Source organism: Pristis pectinata, chromosome 1, assembly GCF_009764475.1.
Source record: "Pristis pectinata isolate sPriPec2 chromosome 1, sPriPec2.1.pri, whole genome shotgun sequence".
NCBI lineage: Eukaryota > Metazoa > Chordata > Chondrichthyes > Rhinopristiformes > Pristidae > Pristis > Pristis pectinata.
The window spans coordinates 1,391,813-1,416,735 of NC_067405.1; the positions used below are offsets into that span (position 1 = coordinate 1,391,813).

General features: G+C 49.6%; 1 long non-coding RNA gene across 1 annotated transcript; it reads right to left on the reverse strand.

Annotated features, from left to right (window-relative positions):
• Positions 1-3,415: 3,415 nt before the first annotated feature.
• Positions 3,416-23,953, reverse strand: LOC127575908 (uncharacterized). The gene is made up of 3 exons (XR_007957149.1): positions 23,927-23,953; positions 8,775-8,879; positions 3,416-3,681 (listed from the first exon to the last, which is right to left on the reverse strand). It is a non-coding gene; the product is annotated as an uncharacterized LOC127575908 (long non-coding RNA).
• Positions 23,954-24,923: the final 970 nt, after the last annotated feature.

The following is a 24,923-nucleotide window of genomic DNA, read 5'->3' on the forward strand; positions in this document are numbered from 1 at the left end:
TTCTCTCCAAAGAGAAAAGCCCGAGCTCACTCAACCTATCCTCATAAGACAAAGAGGAAGGGTGAAAAGGAAGCTGTGTGAGATGTGGCTGTGGACAGCTGTCCTCCTGGCTGCAAGAGGCCGTGTTACGTGGTGAGTGGGGGCGGGTGGTGCTGGCTCTGGTCAGCATGGTTTGGCCAGCTCTTTGCTGGCTTGGCTGGGTTCCTCGTGTAATGAGTGGTTGCTCTGGGGAATGAGTTGATTAATCTCAGTGAATGGGAATGCCTATGAGGTGCGGGTCACGACTCTTGCATCTTTCACAGGGGACGGAGGGAACAATTCAATCCCACTCATAGCCCTGGGACTCGAGGGGTCAGCCAGCCACTCGAGTTTTCTGTCATTACTCTCCCACGGCCCAGGGTATCTGGAGCTCCTTGCTTGCTTCACCATCATCAGTTGGGTGAGTGCCCTTGGGCACAACGGATTAGTTCACAGGATCAAGAGGAACAGAAGGGGGATGAGCAGTGTCACGGGTCATGGACTGGAAAAACTAAGCTGCCTCCTCATGCCTCTCTGTAACAGGTTCGAGGGGCTGAATGGCCTCATCCAGCCCTTGTGTTTCTTATTCCAGCTGGTGAATGGTTGCACTGAGGATCCAGCTGGGATCCAACTGTCCTTTGGGCAGTTGGAATCAGCTGGAATCACAGCTGGAATCACCTCCTCGGCTGGAATCACAGCTGGAATCCTCTCAGCTGGAATCACAGCTGGAATCACCTCCTCTCAGCTGGAATCACAGCTGGAATCACCTCCTCAGCTGGAATCACAGCTGGAATCACCTTGGCTGGAATCACAGCTGGAATCACCTCCTCGGCTGGAATCACAGCTGCAATCACCTCTCGGCTGGAATCACAGCTGGAATCACCTCCTCAGCTGGAATCACAGCTGGAATCACCTTGGCTGGAATCACAGCTGGAATCACCTCCTCAGTTGGAATCACAGCTGCAATCACCTCTCGGCTGGAATCACAGCTGGAATCACCTCTCAGCTGGAATCACAGCTGGAATCACCTCTTGGCTGGAATCACCTTCTCTCAGCTGGATCACAGCTGGAACACAATCTGCTAGAAACAAAGAGGTACAGAATTGTAGAGCCTACCATGTCCGTACCGACCATCCGCATTGATCCCAGTTCCCAGGACTCGATCTGTAGACTTCTCTGCCGTGGCGATTCAAGTGCTTTTTAAATGTTGTGAGAGGTCTGCCTCCACTCCCTGCTCGAGCAGCGTGTTTCATATTCCAACCTCCCTCTGTGGGAGAAAATTCATCCTCAGATCCCCTCTAAACTTCCTCACCCTTACCCTGAACCTCTCTCCTCCAGCTTTCGATATTTTTGCTCTGGGGAGAAGCTCCCCTTCACCTCCCCAATCTACATCCCTCATTACTTTGTAAACCTCCTTCAGGTCCCCCCTCAGCCTCCTCCATTCTAAGGAAAACAAGCCTGACCTCTAACGGTTCCATCCATCAACATCCCGGTGAATCTCCTCTGCACCCTCTCTAGCGCATTTGCCTCCTTCCTCCAGTGTGGTGACCACAACTGCACCCAGGGCTCCAGCTGTGACCTAACCAGTGTTTTATAACCTTCTACTTCCATCAGCTGGAACAGCCTCCTGTCAGCTCAAAAACACCTGGAAATACCTTCACAACTGGAACAGCTGGAATGCCACCTCACAGCTGGAACAGCTGGAATACCACCCCTCCCCTTTATTTTCCAAACTTTTGGAATATGTAGCTTGGTTTGTGAAAGTAATGGTCATAGAGTCATCGACTTGTAATACAGCACGGAAACAGGCCCTTCGGCCCAACTGGTCCATGCTGACTAAGATGCCCATCCAAGCTTGTCTCATTTGCCCTGTCGAAATGTCTTTTAAATTTGTGTACCTGCCTCAATCACTCCCTTTGGCAGCTCATTCCATATACCCACGACCCTCTGTGTGAAAAAGTTACCCCTTGGTTCCTTTAAAATCTTTCCCCTCAACATTAAACCTCTGCCCTCTAGTTTTTGGTTTCCTTTCCCCGTGAAAAAGACTGTACATTCACCCTATCGATGCCCCTCATATTTCACACACCTCTATAAGGGCACCCCTCAGTCTCCTACATTCCAAGGAATAAAGACCTAGCCTGCTCGACCTCTTCCTGTAACTCAGGCCCTCGAGTCCTGGCAACATTCTCATAAATCTTCTCTGCGCTCTTTCCAGCTTAATGACGCACTTCCCATAACAGGGTGACCAGAGCTATACACAGTGCTCCGTGCGGCCTCACCACCATCTTCTACAACTGCAGCGTAATTGTTGCTTTAAGATGGTCATCTCTTTAAGAGTGCGGCACAGCAGGGCAGCAGATTATTGCAGGGTGCCACTGAAACAGGCAAAGGTTAGAACAGTTCTGGAGTCTCACAGTCACCAACACTAAGACCAGCTTTTTATCACAGATTTTATTTAATCTGAATTTTAATTGGTATTGGTACTGGTTTATTATTGTCACTTGTACTGAGGTACAGTGAAAAACTTGTCTTGCTTACTGATCGTACAGGTCAATTCATTACACAGTGCAGTTACATTGAGTTAGTACAGAGTGCATTGATGTAGTACAGGTAAAAACAATAACAGTACCGAGTAAAGTGTCACAGCTACAGAGAAAGTGCAGCGCAATAAGGTGCAAGGTCACAACAAGGTAGATCGTGAGGTCATAGTCCATCTCATTGTATAAGGGAACCGTTCAATAGTCTTATCACAGTGGGGTAGAAGCTGTCCTTAAGTCTGGTGGGACGTGCCCTCAGGCTCCTGTATCTTCTACCCGATGGAAGAGGAGAGAAGGGAGAATGTCCCGGGTGGGTGGGGTCTTTGGTTATGCCGGCTGCTTCACCAAGACAACGAGAGGTAAAGACAGAGTCCAAGGAGGGGAGACTAGTGTCCGTGATGTGCTGGGTTGTGTCCACAACACTCTGCAGCTTCTTGTGGTCTTGAGCAGAGCAGTTGCCATACCAAGCCGTGATACATCCTGATAGGATGCTTTCTATGGTGTTCTTACACCAGCAGGGACTGTAGGTTACTAGTTAGTACTCCAGTTACAAACCAGTTCCTCAACCTGGGGCTGGTGAATCCTCTCCCCCTCCTTCACGAGCTGTGGAGTCTCTGCACTTGAGTTCACTCAGATCAAAGACCAATAGGTTTCTGAATATTGAGGGGAATCAGGAAGGTGCAGGAAGATGGCACTGAGGCAGATCAGCTGGAAGCAAGAATATCAACTCGCTTGTCTGCCAAGGACATTGTGTTTGCCAGAGTTTGTTGAGGATGTGACCAAGAGGGTGGATAAGGGGGAACCAGTAGATGTAGACTATTGGATTTCTAGGAGACATTCAATAAGGTGTCACATGGAAGGTCACTGCACCAGATCAGTGGACACAGGGTGGGGAAAACACTTGGCACAGATAAGGGAGCAGTTAACTTAGAAACAGAGTCGGGATAAATGGGTCATTTTCAGACTGGTGATCAGTAACTAGTGGGGGCCACAGGGGTCAGTGTGGCACTGAACTGGTTACAGCCTGTGTCAGTGACTTGGATGTAGCGGACGAGGGATCCTTGGGCCGAATGTGCTGCTGATACAAAGACAGGTGGGTCAGCAGGTTGTGAGGAGGACACGGAGCCTGCAGAGACATAGAGAGAGGTTGGGTGAGTGGGTAAGGAATTGGCAGGTAGGGTACGTTAGAGTCATCATCATAAGAGTCATAGAGTTACACAGGGTGGAAACAGGTCCCATGGCCCAAGTTATCCATGTCGACCAAGATGCCTATCTGCCAGCATTTGCCCCAATCCCTCAATCCCCCTCCAACTCGTCTAAATGTCTTGCAAATGTTGTTATAGTACTCACCTCCACCACTTCCCCTGGCAGCTCGTTCCATATCCCCACTGCCCTCTGTGCGGAAAAACCTACCCCTCAGGTCCCCTCTCAACCTAAACCTGTGCCCTCTAGTTTTAGACTCCCCTACCCCGGGGAAAAGTCTGTGACCATCCACCTATCTATGCCCCTCATGATTCTATAAACCTCGAAAAGAACACAGAACATTAAAACACAGTACAGGCCCGTCGGCCCACAATGTTGTGCCGACATTTTATCCTGCTCTAAGATCTATCTAGCCCTTCCCTCCCACATAGCCCCCCATTTTTCTATCATTCATGTGGCTATCTAAGAGTCTTTTAAATGTCCCTAATGTATCTGTCCCCACAATCTCTGCCGGCAGTGTGTTCCACACACCCACCACTCTCTGTGTAAAAAAACTTACCCCTGACATCCCCCTTATACCTTCCTCCAGTCACCTTAAAATTATATCCCCTCGCGTTAGCCATTTTCACCCTGGGAAAAAGTCTCTGCCCTTTCTACTGCCTATCCTTCCTCACAGTCTTTCAACACTCTGCATATTAAATACACCAGTATATTAAATGCACCAGTCTCTGACCTATCACTCTGGTTCCCATCCCCCTGCCAAACTAATTTAAACCATCCCCAACAGCTCTATCAAACCTGCTTGCAAGAATATTGGTCCCCCTCCAGTTCAGGTGTAACCGGTCCCTTTTGTACAGGTTGTACCTTCCCCAGAAGAGATTCCAATGATCCACAAATCTGAAACCCTGCCCCCTGCACCAATTTCTCAGCCATCCATTCATCTGACAAATCATCTTATTCTTACCCTCACTGGCATGTGGCCCAGGCAGCAATCCAGAGATTACTGCCCTTGAGGTCCTTTTTTTCAGCCTCCTACCTAGCTCCCTATATTCCCTCTTCAGAACCTCATCCCTCTTCCTACCTCAAGGGTAGTAATCTGTGAGGAAGGATAGGCAGTTGATAGGGCAAAAATACAGTCATTTGGATGGGCTGAAGTGTGTCTATTTTAATGCGGAACAAGGGTGATGAATTTAGAGCGTGGGTCAGTACATGGAACTACAATGTTGTGGCCATTACAGAGATTTGGCTGTCACAAGGGCAGGAGTGGCTCCTAGGTATTCCAGGGTTTAGATGTTTCAAAAGGGACAGGCATGGAGGGAAAAGAGGTGGGGGAGTAGCTTTGCTGATCAGGGACAGTGTCACAGGTGGATCACAGGTGATCCTGGAGGGATCATCCACTGAGTCAGTTTGGGTGGAAGTCAGAAACAGGAAGGCAGCGATCACTCTATTGGGAGTATTGTACAGAACCTCCCCCCCCTCCCCCCCCCAGTAGCAGATTTTGGAGAGGTGCAAAAATAACAGGGTTGTTGTCATGGGTGATTTCAACTTCCCTAATATTGATTGGCACCTCCTCAGTATAAAGGGGATCGATGGGGCAGAGTTTGTTTGGTGTGTCCAGGAAGGATTCCTGACACAGTATGTGGACAGGCCGACTAGAGGGGAGGCCATACTGGACCTGGTACTGGACAATGAGCCTGATCAGGTTTCAGATCTCTGGGTGGGAGAGCATTTTGGAGACAGTGACCATAACTCCTTGACCTTTACCATAACCCCTTGACCATAATCCCTTGGAGAGGGATAGGAGCAGACGATATGGGAAAGTATTTAATTGAGGGAGGGGGAATTATGATGCTATTAGGCAGGAACTTGGGAGCGTAAATTGGGAACAGATGTTCTTGGGGAAGTGCACAGCGGAAATGTGGAGGTTATTTAATGAATACTTGCATGGGGTTCTGGATAGGTTTGTCCTATTGAGACAGTGTAAGGATAGCAGAGTGAAGGAACCGTGGTTGACACGAGACGTAGAATATCTTGTCAAGGGGAAGAAAGAAGCTTACCTGAGGTTTAGAAAGCAAGGATCAGACAGGGCTCTGGAGAGTTCCAAGGTAGCTAGGAGGGAGCTTAAGAATGGACTTAGGAGAGCTGGAAGCGGGCATGAGAAGTCCTTGGCAAGAAGGATCAAGGAAAACCCCAAGGCGTTCCACATGTATGTGAAGAATAGGAGGATGAGTAGAGTGAGGGTAGGACCGATCAGGGATAAAAGAGGAAACATGTGCCTGGAGTCAGAAGAGGTAGGGGAGGTCCTTAATGAATACTTTGCTTCAGTATTCACCAGTGATAGAGACCTTGACGTTTGTGAGGATGGTGTACGACAGGCTGATACGCTGGGGCATGTCGACGTGAGGAAAGAGGATGTGCTGGAACCTTTGAAAAACATTAGGATAGATAAGTCACTGGGGCCGGATGGGATATATCCAAGGTTATTACGGGAAGTGAGGGAAGAGATTGCTGCGCCTTTGGTGATGACCTTTGCATCCTCACCGGCCTCAGGAGTAGTGTCAGATGATCAGAGGGTGGCAAATGTTGTTCCTTTGTTTAAGAAAGGGAGTAGGGATAACCCCGGGAATTACAGACCGGTGAGTCTTACTTCAATGGTGGGCAAATTACTGGAGAAGATTCTTAGCGACAGGATTTACGGGCATTTGGAGAAGCATAGACTGATTAGACACAGTCAGCATGGCTTTGTGAGGGGCAGGTCGTGCCTCACGAGCCTGATTGACTTCTTTGAGGATGTGACAAAGCACATTGATGAAGGTAGAGCAGTGGATGTGGTGCACATGGATTTTAATAAGGTTTTTGATAAGGTTCCTCATGGAAGTCTCATTCAGAAAGTCAGGAGGCATGGGATCTAGGGAAACTTGGCTGTGTGGATTCAGAATTGGCTCACCCATAGAAAACAGAGGGTGGTTGTAGATGGAGCAAATTCTGCCTGGAGGTTGGTGACCAGTGGTGTTCCTCAGGAATCTTTTTCTGGGAACACTGCTCTTTGTGATTTTTCTATTTGACTTGGATGAGGATGTGGAAGGGTGGGTTAGTAAGTTTGCAGATGACACAAAGGTTGGTGGTATTGTGGATAGTGCAGAAGGTTGCTGTATTGGTATTGGTTTATTATTGTCACTTGTATTGTGAAAAGCTGGTCTTACAAACCGATTGTACAGGTCAATTCATTACACAGTGCAGTTACATTGGGTTAGTACAGAGTGCATTGATGTAGTACAGGTAAAAACAATAGCAGTACACAGTAAAGTGTCACAGCTACAGAGAAAGTGCAGTGCAGTAAGGTGCAAGGTCACAACAAGGTAGATCGTGAGGTCATAGTCCATCTCATCGTATAAGGGAATTACAACAGGGTAGATTACAAGAGGATATTGATAGGATGCAGAGCTGGGCTGAGAAGTGGCAGATGGAGTTCAACCCAGAAAAGTGTGAAGTGATGCACTTTGGGAGATCAAATTTGAAGGCAGAATACAAGGTTAATGGCAGGACTCTTAGCAGTGTGGAGGAACAGAGGGATCTTGGGGTCCACGTCCATAGATCCCTCAAGGTTTCCGCGTAGGTTGATAGGGTTGTTAAGGTGTATGGTGTGTTGGCCTTCATTAGTCGGGGTATTGGGTTCAAGAACTGCAAGGTGATTTTGCAGCTCTATAGAACTCTGGTTAGACCACACTTGGAGTATTGTGTTCAGTTCTGGTCACCTCATTATAGGAAGGATGTGGAAGCTTTAGAGAGGGTGCAGAGGAGATTTACCAGGATGCTGCTTGGATTGGAGAACATGTCTTATGAGGATAGATTGAGTGAGCTAGGGCTTTTTTCTTTGGAGAAGGGGAGGATGAGAGGTGACTTGATAGAGGTGTACAGGATGATAAGGGGCATAGATCGAGTTGGAGGAGACATTTTCCCAGGGCAAAAATGGCCTTCACAAGAGGGCATAATTTTAAGGTGATTGGAGGAAGGTATAAGGGGGATGCCAGGGATGTGTTGTTGTTTTTTTTCACACAGAGAGCAGTGGGTGTGTGGAACACACTCCCTGCAGAGGTGGTAGAGGCAGATACATTAGGGACATTTAAGAGACACATGAATGATAGAGAAGTGGGGGGGGGGTTATGTGGGAGGGAAGTGTTAGATAGATCTTACAGCAGGATAAAATATTGGCACAACATCATGGGCTGAAGGGCCTGTACTGTGCTGTAATGTTCTATGTTATTGGAACCAATATGTACCACGACTTCTGGCTGTTCACCCTTCCCCTTCAGAATGCTGTGGACCCGATCCAAGACATCCCTGACCCTGGCACCCAGGAGGCAACGTACCATCCAGGAGTCTCTTTCACGTCCATGGAATCTCCTGTCTGCCCCCCTTACTGTGGAATCCCCTATCACTACCAATCTCCTCTTCTCCCCCCTTCCCTTCTGCACCACACAATCAGGCTCAGTGCCAGAGACCTGGTCACTGCGCGTTTCCCCTAGTAGGTCATCCCCCGAACAGTATCCAAAGCGGTGTACCTGTTATTGAGGGGAATGGCCACAGGGGTAACTCTGCACTACCTGCCTATTCTCTGTCCTTCTCCTGACAGTCACCCAGCTACCTGCCTCCCTGTAGCTTTTATCGATCACCTCCTCATTCTCCAATAGGAGCCAAAGGTCATCCAGCTGCAGCTCCAGTTCCCTAACACAGCCTGTGTTAGCTGCAGCTGGATGCACCCCATGCAGATGTGGTTATCAGGGAGACTGGATGTCTCCCAGAACTCCCACATCTTACAAGAGGAACACACCACTGATCCTAGCTTGGCTTGGAGCCACTCTAACCCTGGCCCACTCCCATCATGGCCACTCCAATTATACCTGCCTTCCTTTTATTTGCTGCTGTTAATAAGCCAATCAACTATGAACAATTTGCAAATGTGCCTCGTTTAAACTCTGCAGGGTGAAACTCACCAGCTCAGGCACAGAGACTCACCTCTTTTCAAAGGTCCTGCTCCAAATCTTGCTCCAACTCCCGACTCTGCAACTCACCCCTCAGACTCGTTTGCTCCAGGGAAAATAGTCCCAGCCTGTCAAGTCTCTGCCCTCCAGTCCAGTGTGGGAAAATGTGAGGGAAAAGGAAGGATGAAGGAAACAAATCATTACTTAGCTGGAGTGAGACTAATTTTGTGGTACAAGTGGGTCTGAGGGGCCTGATGCATAACACACAAAGCATACTGGTACTGCAGGTAACCAGAGGCTGGAGGACTGGTGGCTCGTATTGAAGGGTGACACAGGACAGAAGTAGGGAAAATACATAGAACTGTGGATGCTGGAAACTGAAGCAGAAATACTAGAAGAGCTCAGTCAATCAGGCAGCATCTGTGGAAAGAGAAACCAGTCAATGTTTTGGGTCGGGGAGACCCTTCCTCAGAACTGTAGTGGGGGGAGGGGTGGAGGGGTGGAGGGTTTACAATTTTCAAAGCAGAGTCATAGCGTGACAAAGCATGGAAACAGGCCCAATCAAGATTCCTATCTAAGCTAGTGCCATTTAACCACGTTTGGCCCATATCCCTCTAAACCTTTCCTATCCATGTACCTGTCCAAATGTCTTTTAAATGTTGTTAATGTACCTGCCTCACCCACTCCCTCTGGCAGCTCGTTCCACATACTGACCACCATCTGGGTGAAGGAGTTTCCCCTCAGGTTCCTAATAAATCTCTCCCCTCATCTTAAACCTGTGCCTGCTAGTTCTTGATTCCCCAACCCTGGGGAAAAGACTGTGTGCATTCACCCTGTCTATACCCCTCATGATTTTATACACAAGCACATTAGTTTTCAGAGCTCACAACACTTATAGGGAAATTATGGAGATAGGTAGGGACATATCAAGTGGTAAGGAGCATGCGAACTGACTGTTGGGATGCATTTTAAAGAAATGGTAACAGAGCAACATTACCAGGACAGTGGGAAACGATGAGCGAGCAGCTTACTGGAAACTGGAGAATTTAATGTTCATTCCAGAGGGCTGCAAAGTGTATTCAATTCTACAACTTCAGGGGTGTGGACAGAGGGCGGAAAAGTGGTTTTGGGACTATGATCTTATTGAAAGGCATGGTTGACTGGTGTCCTTCTCCTGATCCTATGTTCTGTGTTTTACTGGTGAGAAAGCACTGGATTCTTGCCATGCCTTAGCTCTCAGGCATTGATTCAGCTTTTGGTGAATGTAAGTCAAATGATGTTCCTTCAGTTGCTGCTAAACTGCTACTTGAAGGGAAAGGGTTAATTACATCTCAGTCAAAACCACGCTACAGGTCTCCGTAAGGCAGACATTGGGAGGGGTACTGGGTCATGTGCTGTGGGTCTTGCCTGCTTTGTAAAGCTTTGTAATGTTTCTGTTCAAACTTCATTGCAAACCTCCAGCACTAAATCTTCCCTGATCCAGTGGTTCTCACCTTGAGGAGCTGATCTTTAAGATTGATGATATCGTACAGTTTTATTAACTCAGCCAAACGTGATATCATCACAAACTTTTAATCAGAGTGTCTTATCCACCAGCTGTCTACAGATCCACTGACATGTTTCCTTTATGTTTATACTCAAGCTCTTGGCAAATGAAAACTTTTAAAAAATGTTTAAAAGTTATAAATTTTTTTAAAGTCCTGTGAGGGTCAGAAGTTCTGACCTTTCACCTAAGTTTGTGCTCATTTTTGGAATCTCCAAGAAGTTATAAATGTGCAGAATTGGTGATTAACCCACTCCGTGCTGGTAACCAGCACAAAAGATCACAATAGTTTGATTTCACAGAGTCCAACGCCTTGCATTGAACTTACTGGATTTTTTGCCCAGGCTTGTCCAATTTCATAGAATCACAGATTATAGAATAATACAGCATGGAAACAGGCTATTTGGCCCAACTCATCCACACCGACCAGTGAGCACCATCGCCCGACACTTGGTCCACAGCCCTCTGTGCCAAAGTGATTCAAGTGCTCATCTGGATGCTTCTTAAATTTTCATTCACTCCTCTCATTCCTGGGATCATGCTCGTGAACCTCCTCTGGACCCTCTCCAGGGCCAGCACATCCTTCCTTAGATGCGGGCCCCAAAATTATTCACAATATTCCAAAGGGATTAGTTAGACGTTTAATTACTAGTTTAGTTAGTTGAACCAAAGGGCCTGATCCTGTGCTGCACTGTTCTGTGTTAAATGCTGTCAGTGACTCTCCTTCCACCACTTTCTCAGGCAGTGCGTTCCAGGTACTCACCACTCTCTGAATGAAGAAAGTTCCCCTTGCATCCCCTCTGAGTCTCTTCCCCCTCACCCTGAACCTTTCTCCTATAGGTTTATCTTCCTATGACCTGGGGGGAAGCTTCCTGCAGTCGACCCTATCTCTACCCCCAATCATTTTGTATACCTCAGTCATGTCCCCTCTTAACCTCCTCCACTCCAGGCAGAACAGACCCAGCCTCTCCAGTCTCTCCTCAAACACTCCATCCTGTGCACTCTCTCCAGTGCAGTCACCTCCTCCCTGTGGTGTGGTGACCAGAACTGCACACAGTGCTCCGAGTGCAGCCTAACCAGGGTTTTGTAATGTCCCAACTTTTATCCCACTTTTGGGGATTTAGATCCCAAGGTCTCTCTGTTCATCCACATTCCTTAGTGCCCTACCATTTACAGTATGTGTCTTATCCCTATTTGACTTCCCAAAATGCATCACCTCAGACCTGTCAGGATTAAATTCCATCTGCCAACGCTCTGCCCAACTGTCCATCTGATCCATGTCCCGCTGTGGCCTCAGACACCATCCTCACTTTACATATCACCACCATTCATGTCATCTGCAAAACTGACTAATCAGACCTCCTACACTCACATGTGGGTCACTGATATGTGTCACAAACAGCAAAGTCCCAGCACTGATCCCCGTGATACACCACTGGTCATAGACATCCAACCAGAAAAAATACCTTTTCACCCTCTCTCTCCCATCACCAAGCTAATTTTGGATCAAATTAACCAGTTTGCCTTGGATCCCATCTGCATTAACCTTCTGGACCAGCCTACCATGTGGGACCTCATCAAGTGACTGACTAAAGTTCGCATAAACAATATCTGCTGTCCTGCCCTCATCAATCTCCTTGGCTATCTCCTCACAAAACTCCGTCAAATTAGTGAGATAGGATTTTCCCATGCTAACTATCCCTGGACATAAATCCTGTCCCACAGAATTTTCTCGGGTAATTTCCCTACCACTGAGACGAGACTCACCAGCCTGTCGTTAGCTGGTGTATCCCTATTGCCTTTCTGAAATAAAGGAACAACATTAGCTGTTGCCCTGTCTTCTGGTACCTCACCTGTGGCTAGAGAAGGTGTAAAAAATCTCAGTTAGGCCCTCAGTTATCTCCTCCCTCAAAACATAGAACAGTGCAGCACAAAAACAGGCCCTTTGGCCCACCATATCTGTGCCAACCATGATGCCAGTCTAACTAATCCCCTCTGCCTGCACATAGTCCGTATCTCTGCATTCCCTGCCAGTTCATGTTCCTGTCTAAATGCTCTTAAACCTGACTATTGTATCTGCTTCCACCACCACCCCTGGTAGTGAGTTCCAGGCACCCACCATTCTCTGTGTAAAAAACTTGCCTTGCAAATCTTTAAACTTTCCCCCTCACACCTTAGGTCTATGCCCTCTAGTACCTGCCATTTCCACCCTGGGAAAAAGTCTCTAACCATCTACCCTATCTACGTCTCTCATAATGTTACAAACATAAGATAAGATAAGATATTTATTTATTGGTTACATTTACTTTTTCCAACCTCTCCTTATAGCTAATACTCTCTAATCCAAACAGCACCCTGGTGAACCTCTTCTGCACCCTTTCCAAAGCCTTCACGCCCTTCCTGTAATGGGGAAACCAGAAATGCACATAATACTCCGTGTGGCCTAACCAAAGCTTTATACAGTTGCAACATGAATTCCCAACTTTTATGTTCAATGACACAACCGATGAGGAAAAGCGTGCCGTACACCTTCTTTACCATCCTATCTACTTGTCTTGCCACTTTCAGGGAGCTATGGACTTGGACCACAAGATCTCTCTGTACCTCAATGCTCCTAAGGGTTCTGCCATTTACTGTATACTTACCTCTTGCATTTGACCTCCCAAAATACATCACCTCACACTTGTCGGGATTAAACTCCACCTGACATTTCTCTGTCCAGATTTCCCGCTGCTCTCGATCCTGCTGTGTCCTTTGACAACTTCCTCATTGTCCACAGCTCCACCAATTTTCAAGTCAGATACTCATGCCACAATATCAGTCGAACTTCTTAGCCACTCAGGATCGGACAACCCTCTCATCCCGGGAATTAGCCAAGTGAATCTCTGTTGGACTGCCTCCGCTGCCAGTCCATCCTTTCTTAAGGAAGGGACTCAGACTGTGCCCAGCACTCCAGGTGTGGCCTCACCAACACCAGTACAATTGTAGCAAAACCTTCTCTATTTCTAAACTCCAACCCTCTTTCAACAGAAGTCATTGTGCCATTTGCCTTTCTCACATCCTGCTGTCCCAACATGGAAACATCTTGTTTTTCCTGTAAAAGAACCAAAATCCCTCTGTACCTTGCTCAGCTGTGGTCATCCTCTGTTCAGGTAGCAGTTTGCCTTCAAGTTCCTCCTACGGAAGGGCACGAGCTCACAATTTCCCATGGTAAACTCCATGGGTGAAGTCAGGCACTTCAGTGGGACATCACCGACGTGCTGTGCCTGGGTGTGCCTGGGCAGCAGGAGGGCAGATGCAGCAGAAATCCTCGGGCCAAGAGGCTCGAGACACCAAACTTCAGCAGTAGTGGTTTAGTCAGGGATTGCATCAGGCAGCGAGCACCAGCTTTGTGGCCGACCATCAGTCATCATCTGCTCGTCCCGTTTCCTTTTCTCTCTATTCATTTCTGAGATCTGGTCATTGCAGACCACACCAGCCTGTATCGCCATTCCCAGCTGGAACAGCCTGTCCCCTCAATCAATGTGATCATGGCTGATCTTTCACCTCACTAGGTATTCCTAATGTCTCTCCACAGCTTTCTGGATCTAAACATCTCTCTGCCTCCTTCTTAAAAACATTCAGTGACCTGCCCTCCACACACTCTGTGGGAGAGAACTCCACACGGTCCTCACCCTCGGAGGGAAGGAACTTTTCCCCATCCCAATGCTGAATGTCTTACCCCACATCCAGAGACCGTTTCCCTGGACCCAGACACCTCCACCCAGGGGCAACACCCTTCCTGCACGTGGCTGTTGAGCCCTGTCAGAATTTTGTCTGTGTTAATGAGATTCCCGTTCATTCTCCAAACTCCAGTGACTACAGAGCGAGAGCCGATCCAATTCCTCCTCACACATCAGCCCCACCCCGGGAGGATGCGGCGTGCTGCTCCTGCCCCTCCCCACACATCAGCCCCACCTGCCCAGGAACCCGTCTGGTGAACCTTCACAGTGCTCCATCCATGACAAGTTACCCTTCCTTTGGTAAGGAGATGAAAATTGCACACCGGGTTTCACCAGGCCCTGTGTAACTGCAGTAAGACATCCTTGCTCCTGTACCCAATGCCCCTCACTATGAAGGTTCCTTAACTGCCCACTGCACCTACATGTGTGCTCTCACTGCCTGGTGTACATGGACAGCCAGAACCCTTTCTCAGTCACCATCTCTCAATCTATCTCCATTTGAACAATACCCTGCCTATCTGTTTTTTCTAACCAAAGTTGGTAACCTTACATTTCATTCACATTTTACTGCATCTGCTCTGTGTTTGTTCTTTACCACCTCAAAACTTTGCTTTCCTGCCCACAGCTCACCATCCCACCTAATTCTGTGTCATCGGCAAGCTTAGAAATCACACTGTGGAAGGTGGTAAGGTGCCTTCTCCAGCTGAGTCGCTATCTGGGCCAGCTCAGAGTCAACCACGTTGTGGTCTGGAGTCACATATAGGCCAGATCTGGTGAGGAAGGCAGATTACTTCCCCGAGGGATGTTACTGAACCCTGAGATGATCCCAAGCAAGCTTGTCACCAAACTCCAAGACCTAGGACTCAACACTTCCCTCTGTAACTGGATCCTTGACTTTCTAACAAACAGACCACAAACAGTGAGGATAGGCAGCAATACCTCCGGCACGATTATTCTCAACACTGTTGCCTCACAAGGCTGCGTCCTCAGCCCTCTACTCTACTCCCTGTATACTCATGATTGTGTGGCCAGATTCTGCTCTAACTCCATCTACAAGTTTGCAGATGGTACCACCGTTGTAGGCCGTATCTCAAACAGCGATGAGTCAGAGTACAGGAAGGAGATAGAGAGCTTAGTGGAATGGTGTCATGACAACAACCTTTCCTTCAATGTCAACAAAACAAAAGAGCTGGTCATTGACTTCAGGAAAGGGGGTGGTGTACATGCACCTGTCTACATCAATGATGTTGAGGTCGAGAGGGTTGAGAGCTTCAAGTTCCTGGGTGTGAACATCACCAACAGCCTGTCCTGGTCAAATCACGTAGATGCCACTGCCAAGAAAGCTCACCAGCTCCTCTACTTCCTCAAGAATCGAAAGAAATTTGGTTTGTCCCCTTTGACTCTCATCAACTTTTACCGATGCACCATAGAAAGCATCCTATCTGGATGTATCACGGCTTGGTATGGCAACTGCTCTGCCCAGAACTGCAAGAAACTGCAGAGAGTTGTGGACACAGCACAGCGCATCATGGACACCAGCCTCCCCTCCTTGGACTCTTGTCTTTACCTCTCGTTGTCTTGGTGAAGCAGCCAGCATAACCAACGACCCCACCCACCCGGCTCATTCTCTCCTCTTCCATCGGGTAGAAGATACAGGAGCCTGAGGGCACGTACCTCCAGACTTAAGGACAGCTTCTACCCCACTGTAATAAGACTATTGAATGGTTCCCTTATACAATGAATGGACTATGACCTCACGATCTACCTTGTTGTGACCTTGCACCTTATTGCACTGCACTTTCTCTGTAGCTGTGACACTTTACTCTGTACTGTTATTGTTTTCACCTGTACTACATCAATGCACTCTGTCCTAACACAATGTAACTGCACTGTGTAATGAATTGACCTGTACGATCAGTATGCAAGACAAGTTTTTCACTGTACCTCGGTACAAGTGACAATAATAAACCAATACCAATACCAATACCAATGAGTTTTTACAACAATCCGGTGCATATTTCAAAATCCTAGGTTATGAACTGAATTTAAATTCCACAATCACAGGGATTGGAACTTGGTTCTGCAAATTGTAAATTCAGGCCTCAGGAACCATAGAACCATAGAACACTACAGCACAGAAAACATGCCATTCGGCCCTTCTAGCCTGTGCCGAAATGTTATTCCGCTAGTCCCATGTACCTGCACCCAGTCCATAACCCTCCAGACCTCTCCCGTCCATGTATCTATCCAATTTATTCTTAAAACTTAGGAGTGAGCCCACATTTACTACATCAGATGGCAGCCCGTTCCACACTCCCAGCACTCTCTTAGTGAAGAAGTTCCCTCTAATGTTCCCCCTAAACCTTTCCCCTTTCACCCTAAAGCCATGTCCTCTCGTACTTATCTTTCCTAATCTAGGTGGAAAGAGCCTACTCACATTAACTCTGTCTATACCCCTCATAATTTTATAAACCTCTATCAAATCACCCCTCATTCTTCTGTGCTCCAAGGAATAAAGTCCTAACGTGTTCAATCTTTCCCTGTAACTCAACTCCTGAAGACCCAGCAACATTCTAGTAAATCTCCTCTGCACTCTTTCAATCTTACTGATATCCTTCCTATAGTTAGGTGACCAGAACTGCACACAATACTCCAAATTTGGCCTCACCAATGTCTTATACAACCTCACCATAACATCCCAACTCCTATACTCAATACTTTGATTTATGAATGCCAGGATGCCAAAAGCCTTCTTTACAACCCTGTCTACCTGTGACGCCACTTTCAGGGAATTGTGTATCTGAACTCCCAGATCCCTTTGTTTCTCCGCACTCCTCAGTGCCCTACCATTTACTGTGTATGTCCTCCCTTGATTTGTCCTTCCAAAATGCAACACCTCACACTTGTCTGCATTAAATTCCATCTGTCATTTTCTGGCCCATTCTTCCAGTTGGTTCAGATCCCTCTGCAAGCTTTGAAAGCCTCCCTCGCTGCCCACTACGCCTCCAATCTTAGTGTCATCAGCAAACTTGCTGATCCAATTTACCACATTATCATCTAGATCATTGATATAGACAACAAATAACAATGGCCCCAGCACAGATCCCTGAGGCACACCACTGGTCACAGGCCTCCAGTCTGTGACTACGAGTCTACAGAGGACTATGAGTCCAGCAAATTAACCACTGTGTCCCTATAGCCACAGCATGTAGCTGGTGCAGGTGTGTTCCTGGTTAACAGTGGGCCCCAGGATGTTGAAGGTGGGGGACTCAGCAATGGTGATGCTTTTGAATGTTCAGGATAGGTGGTTAGACACTCTCTTGTTGGAGGTAGTTCTTGTCTGGCACTTCAGTCCATGCCTGAACGTTGCCCAGGTCTTGCCACAAGCAGACATGGGCTGCTTCATTTACTGAGGAGTTGTCAATGGGATTGGACGTTGTGCAATCATCAGTGACCGTCCCCACTGTGACCTTCCGATGGAAGTAGCTGAAGATGGTTGGGGCCAGAACACTGCCCTGAGAAACACCCCAGTGATGTCCTGGGACTGGGGTGATTGACCTCCAACTCCCACGCTCTCCTTCCTCTGGGTGAGGTCTGACCACCACACTCGTGTTTTCCACTTGACACTGCTTGACATTAGTTTCCCAGGGGCTCCTTGATGCTGCACTCTGTCAAGTGTGTCGTCAAATTGCTGTTTGTGGGAGCTTGCCATGCACAAATTGGTTGCCATGTTGCCTGTATTAGAGCAGTGAGTGCTATTCCAAAGGTTCTGACTGGCTGTGAGGTGCCCTGAGATGTGCTGAAGTGATGAAACAAGCTGTAGGGTTGCAAGTCTTTTCATGCATCTCCCTCAATGGAAAGTTCCCAAAACCCTGCCGGCAACAAGGCTGGGCAATGAATACTGGTCTTGCAACATCACCAAATAACACATCAAAAATACTATAGATTAGCAAACAAAGCGAATCGAAGCTGAAATTTGTCGACAGATTAGAGGGGTGTGCATTAACAATATTTGCAGACAGCTTAATTGGTTTGGGGAGGAGCGTGTTGGGAAAATGTGCGTGATAAGAATGGGGCGCGTTCATGTCGCGAGCTTCGGGCTGGTTTCCCGGGGTGCCCTGTTGCTATTCCAACAAGGAAGATAAACAGAGAAAAATAGAGAAGTTAGTGGGAGATAAAACAAACAAAAGGAAGAGAATTTTCTTTGCTTGGAAGGTTAATCCTCTTCCACGACTTCCCCTCCCCAGGGTCTGGAAGCATTGTGTCTCTGGGTGAATCCAACATGGAGGTCAATTCTTGGGTTCAGGGGGAGCTGAGGACGGAGGGCTGGGTGGGACAGAGCACTCGAGGCACAGGATGAGCCCCGAGAGCGAATATCTCAGTCCGGGGGCCAAAGGGCTTACTCTTGCTCTAAATAGCAGAGAAATATTTGGATGACAATATACCTGATGCTAACCTCAGGGGATCTTGACGTACATCTCAGGTGATGAAGCACTGACTTTGAAGTGTAATCACTGTTGTAATATTGGAAATGTTGGAAATGTGGCAGTCAATTTATACACAGCAAGCTCCCACAAATGACAATGAGGAACTGACCAAAGTGCTTCAGTGACTTTTATCGAGGGTTAAATATTGGGCCAAAGACCCTGGGGAAATGCTCCTGCCATTCAGTGCTGAGCTCCTTCCCACCCAACAGCAGGGGAGAGAAGGTGGCAGGAACACAGTGCAGCACTCCCTCAGGAGGAGGGGGGCCCAACACTTATTGTCACCCCAATCACCCTCAAACCAAATGGTTTGTTGGGCATTTCAGAATCAGCCCCGCTGCTCTGACACTGGAATCACCAGTCAACCTGAGCAGGTAGGGGAGGTGGACATCAATGTAGCAGCAATCCAGGAGTCTCCTTAACTTTGTAACATAAAGCGAGTGAGCTTTTTTTAATTCCAGTTGATTAACTGAATTTAAAGATTTAAAGTTCACATTTACTATGTTGAGATTTGAACGCAGGATTATTCGAACAGTTTTCTGGATTACCAGCCTGATAATTTAACTGTTTCACCACCAGAGTAAACATTACAGTGAAGGATTGGTTGGGAATTTTGCAGTAATGTTTCCAGAGTGGGATATGAACCCACAGACTTCTGACTCAGGACAGAGGGCCCGTGAGCACGGAGGAGACAACTGATAAAAGTTTATAAGATTATGTGAGGCACAGACAGAGTGGACAGTGAAAGTCTACTTCTTAGGGTGAAAATGTCAAATACCAAAGGGCATAGCTTTAAGGTGAGAGGGAAAAGGTGTAAAGGAGTTTTGTGGGGCAAGTTTTTTACACAGAGAGTGGTGGGTGTCTGGAATGTGCTGCCGGGGGTTATGGTGGAGGTATATTGGATAGAACAGACAGGGAATAGAGGGATATAGATCATGTGCAGGCAGATCGAATTAGTTGGGATCGGCATCATGGTCAGCACAGACATGGTGGGCCGAAGGGCCTGTTCCTGTGCTGCTCTGTGTTCTCTGTTCTATATTTATTGAAGTTCAGAGAACGATGGGTGATATTACACATGATCTCGTGCACGTGGTGTTCATAGGCTGATTGCAAAATGCCAAACAGGGCAGCTTTCCAGGAACAAGGGTTTCTTGGCCAATCTGTCACGGTGATGCTGCTCGAGGGATCAGCTGGCTCCAGAAACTCTCCTGGGTTCAGTTCAAAACACAGAATAAGCAAAGAACTCAGACTGATGTCACTGTCTAACAACAAGCCCCGCACTGCGGGAGGGGCGGTAGTGAGGGAGGGTCACACTGTGGGAGGGGTAGTACAGAGGGAGGGTCACACTGTTGGGGGGTGGTACTGAGGGAGGGTCCGTCTTGTCGTAGGACGGCGAGGGGGGTCCCCAGTGGAGGTCTCTCTATGCAGGGGTCCTCCCGCTGTATGTCGGGGACCTGGGGTGGCGGGTGCTGCACCGGGCGGTACCGTGCAACCGCTTCTTAAGCCAGTTCACTGACACCCCGGCCGCCTGTCACTTCTGTGGCCGGGAGGAGACGGTGTACCACGCGCATGTGGATGCGAGAGGCTGAAGCCCCTCTTTACGTATCTGAGGGGGCTGCTGCTTAAGTTCTGGCTGCACTTCAGCCTGGCGCTGTTGGTCTACGGCCACTCGGTGCAGCGCGGGGCTGAGCGTGTGGGAGATCTCCTGGTGGGTCTTCTGCTGGGCCTGGCCAAGCTGGCCATCCATGGGACACGGTGGCGGGCGGCCGAGGGTACTGGCCGGTCTGCCTGCCTGCCCATCTTCCGTGCTTACGTGCGGGCACGGGTGTCTTTGGAGAAGGAGCACGCCGTCTCCGTGGGCACCCTGGCTGAGTTCCGCGCTTGGTTGGCTCCTCAAGAGATAGCGTGTGTCGTGGATGATACCAATACGATTTTGATAGGAAATATTGAGTGTTGCGGTACCGGACGTAGTGACTATGTGTGCTCTTGCGGTGTCAGTTTACAATAATCTCTGAAGTTATGTAGTTGATTAGATGATCTTTTCTGTATAAGATGTATACATTTGATATTTGTAGTCTTTTGTAGTGCTTTTAACTAATAAGTGTTTTATACAAAAAAAAGGGGCAGTACAGAGGGAGGGTCACACTGTGGGGAGGTGGTACTGAGTGAGGGTCTGTCTTGCCGTAGGGGGGCGAGGGGGGTCCCAGGTGGAGGTCCCTCTATGTGGGGGTCCTCCCCCTGTACATTGGGGACCTGGGGTGGAGGGTGTTGCACCGGGCCGTGCCGTGCAACCAATTCTTGAGCCGGTTCACCGACACCCCGGCGGCCTGTCACTTCTGCGGCCGGGAGGAGACAGTGTACCACGCGCACGCGGAGTGCGAGAGGTTGCAGCCCCTCTTCGAGTATCTGCGGGGGCTGCTGCTGAAGTTCTGGCTGCACTTCAGCCCGGCGCTTAAGGTCTATGGGCACCCGGTGCGGCGCGGGGAGGGGCACATGGAGGATCTCCTGGTGGGTCTCCTGCTGGGCCTGGCTGGCCATCCACGGGACGCGTCGGCGGGCGGCCGAGTGTCCTGGCAGGTCGGCCTGCCTGCCCGTCTTCTGCGCTTACGTGCGCCCGCGGTTGCGTTTAGAGAGGGAGCACACGGTTTCCGCGGGCACCCTAGCCAAGTTCCGCGCTCGTGGGCCCCTCAGGGGATCGCGTGTGTCGTGGACGGTACGAACGCGATTCTTATTTGAAGTGTCGCGTGTCGTGTTAATGGGTGTAGCGTCGCGTGTGTGTTTCATTAGTATTAGTTTGCATTCTCTACCGTAGTATGTCGTTGCGTAGTTTCTCTTTTCTGTATTAGATGTGGTGTATTGACACTGGTTGTCTTTTGTAGTGCTTTTAGTGAATAAACGTTTATTATTAAAATAAAAGAGGTGGTACTGAGTGAGGGTCTGTCTTGCCATAGGGGGGTGAGGGGGGTCCCAGGTGGAGGTCCCTCTACGCGGGGATCCTCCCCCTGTACATTGGGGACCTGGGGTGGAGGGTGTTGCACCGGGCCGTGCCGTGCAACCATTTCCTGAGTTGGTTCACCGACACCCCGGTGGCCTGTCACTTCTGCGGCCGGGAGGAGACGGTGTACCACGCGTACGCGGAGTGCGAGAGGTTGCAGCCCCTCTTTGCGTATCTGAAGGGGCTGCTGCTCAAGTTTTGGTTGCACTTCAGCCCGGCGCTGTTGGTCTACGGGGACCCGGTGCGGCGCGGGGAGGGGCACGTGGAGGATCTCCTGGTGGGTCTCCTGCTGGGCCTGGCCAAGCTGGCCATCCACAGGATGCAGCGACGGGCGGCCGAGGGTTCCGGCAGGTCGGCCTGCCTACCCGTCTTCTGTGCTTACGTGCGCGCACATGTGTCTTTGGAACGGGAGCATGCTGTCTCCGCGGGCGCCCTGGCCGAGTTCTGCGCTCTGTGGGCCCCTCAGGGGATCGCGTGTGTAGTGGACAACACCAATATGATTTTGATATAAAGTATTGAGTGTTGCAGTGGGGGGCGTAGTGTTGCGTGGGTATTAGTTTTGCCTAGTTTCTTTCTGTATTAGATGTGCTGTGTTTGATGTTGGGTGTTTTTTGTAGTGCTTTTAGTGAATAAACGTTTTGTAAAGAAAAAGGGCGGTACTGAGGGAGGGTCTGTCTTGCCGGAGGGCGGTGAGGGGGGTCCCTGGTGGAGGTGTCTCTACACGGGAGTCCTCCTGCTGTACGTCAGGGACCTGGGGTGGAGGAGACGGTGTACCACGCATACGTCGAGTGCGAGAGGTTGCAGCCCCTCTTTGCGTATCTGAAGGGGCTGCTGCTCAAGTGCTGGCTGCACTTCAGCCCGATGCTGCTGATCTACGGTTACCTGCTGCGGCGCGGGGCAGGGCACGCAGAGGATCTCCTGGTGGGACTTCTGCTGGGCCTGGTCAAGCTGGCCATCCACAGGACGCGGCAGCGGGCGGCCGAGGGTTCCGGCCTGTCCGCCTGCCTGCCCGTCTTCCATGCTTACGTGTGCGTGCGGGTGTCCTCGGAGAGGGAGCACGCGGTTTCCGTGGGCACCCTGGCTGAGTTCTGTGCTCGGTGGTCCCCTCAGGGGATCACGTGTGTCGTGGACAGTACGAATGCAATTCTTATCTGAAGTGTTGCATGTTGCGTTAGCAGGTGTAGTGTTGCGTGTGTGTTTCGTGGGTAGTAGTTTGCATTATTTGCTGTAGTTCTGTAGTTGCTTAGTTGTTTCTTCTTTTCTGTATCAGGTGTCGTACATTGTCACTGGTTGTCCTTTTTGTAGAGCTTTTAGGTAATAAACGTTTATATGAAAAAAAGAGGCAGTACTGAGGGACCATTACATTTTTGTTGATATTGGTTCATTGCCTCATGGAGACAGTGGTTGCAGAGGCCATTCGGCTCTTTGACCCTGGTCGAGCATCCCCAGATCTTGACTGATCCTCTGCTTCTCGATTCGTCTGATCAGCTGCCCCTCCCAAGTGATCTCTCCCTCTCTGCCTTGTGTAATCAGTGACAGGGTCTCCGCGTCCCTGGGGGAGGGTTGGATGAGCCACCCCAGGAAGGACCTGATGTGGGAGCCAACTGCCTCTCCCAGAGCAAGGGAAACGGTGGCCTGTGAATGAACGGTTGGGGTGGATGTGTCCGTGGTGCGAGACCTGGTCAGTGAGGGCCATCAGCAGGGAAGCTAAAATCAATGAGATAAATGAGATGGCCATGTAAACAGAGCCCGCTGTCGGTAGTGATGATTAACCCACCGACAGTGTGTTATCCACCCCCACCCCCCCCCAACGCCCCACCTACCCCGGCCTGGTGGAACCTATGGGTTAGGAGCAGCAGTAGACCACGAGCCTGCCCCACCACCCAATAATGTAACCTCACATCTGCATTCCCACCGACCTTTCACTGATGACCTTTCACCAAGAATCCTCCACCTGCGTTTGAAAACCACTCACACACTCTGCCTCCACAGCCCTTTGAGGGAGAGAGTTCAAGAGACTCTCCACCCACTGAGAGGAAATAATTCACCTCATCTCCAACTGAAATGGGTCACCCCTCGTGTGTAAACAGTGACCCCTGGTTCGAGGTTCTCCCACAGAAGGAACATCCTCTCCACACCCACCCTGCTGGGATCCCTCAGGACCTAGTGTTTCAGTCCACTCTCTCACTGTTCGAAACTCCATCGGATACAAGCCCAGCCTGTCCAGACTTCCTCGCCAAAGGCACCCACCCATTCCAGATGTTATTCTGGTAAACCTTCTCTGAACTCTTTCCAGCACATTAATATTCTTCAAACAGGGAGACCGATACTGTGGACAGAACCCCAGGCGCCAGTGCCATGGACTGGCTTCTGAACTGGCCCATTCAGTCCAGGGGTTAGGATCCACGGCCAGTCCCGGCTTGGCTTGGCAGAGACACTCACCTCCTGGGCATCGACAGAAACGTTCTCTCTCTCTGTTGACCGATATGTATCCATGAGTGAACATCTCTGGGAAGGATGATCCAGCCAATATCACAAAACAGGCTTCTCACATCCCACTGTGGCCAAGAGAAGAGATAGTGTGAAGCTATAGGTGTGGAAATGGAGAGAGAATGGATCACTGACCTCAGGTAGCCCGGGGAGGAATATTTGTGTCTGTAGCAGTGGGCTTCCCTTAGTGGTAGTGAAACTGTCCCCCAGTGAGGGTCAGTGTGTGTGGGACCGTCCCCCATTGAGGGTCAGTGTGTGGGACTGTCCCCCAGTGAGGGTCTGTGTGTGTGGGACTGGCCCCAGTGAGGATCAGTGTACGGGACTGTCCCCCAGTGAGGGTCTGTGTGTGTGGGACTGGCCCCAGTGAGGATCAGTGTACGGGACTGTCCCCCAGTGAGGGTCAGTGTGTGTGGGACCATCCCCCATTGAGGGTCAGTATCTGGGACTGGCCCCAGTGAGGATCAGTGTACGGGACTGTCCCCCAGTGAGGGTCAGTGTGTGGGACTGTCCTCCAGTGAGGGTCAGTGTGTGTGGGACTGGCCCCAGTGAGGGTCAGTGTGTGTGGGGCTGGCCCCAGTGAGGGTCAGTGTGTGTGGGACCATCCCCCATTGAGGGTCAGTATCTGGGACTGTCCCCAGTGAGGATCAGTGTACGGGACTGTCCCCCAGTGAGGGTCAGTGTGTGTGGGACTGGCCCCAGTGAGGATCAGTGTACAGGACTGTCCCCCAGTGAGGGTCAGTGTGTGTGGGACCATCCCCCATTGAGGGTCAGTATCTGGGACTGTCCCCCAGTGAGGGTCAGTGTGTGTGGGACTGGCCCCAGTGAGGGTCAGTGTGTGTGGGACTGGCCCCAGTGAGGGTCAGTGTGTGTGGGACTGGCCCCAGTGAGGATCAGTGTACAGGACTGTCCCCCAGTGAGGGTCAGTGTGTGTGGGACCATCCCCCATTGA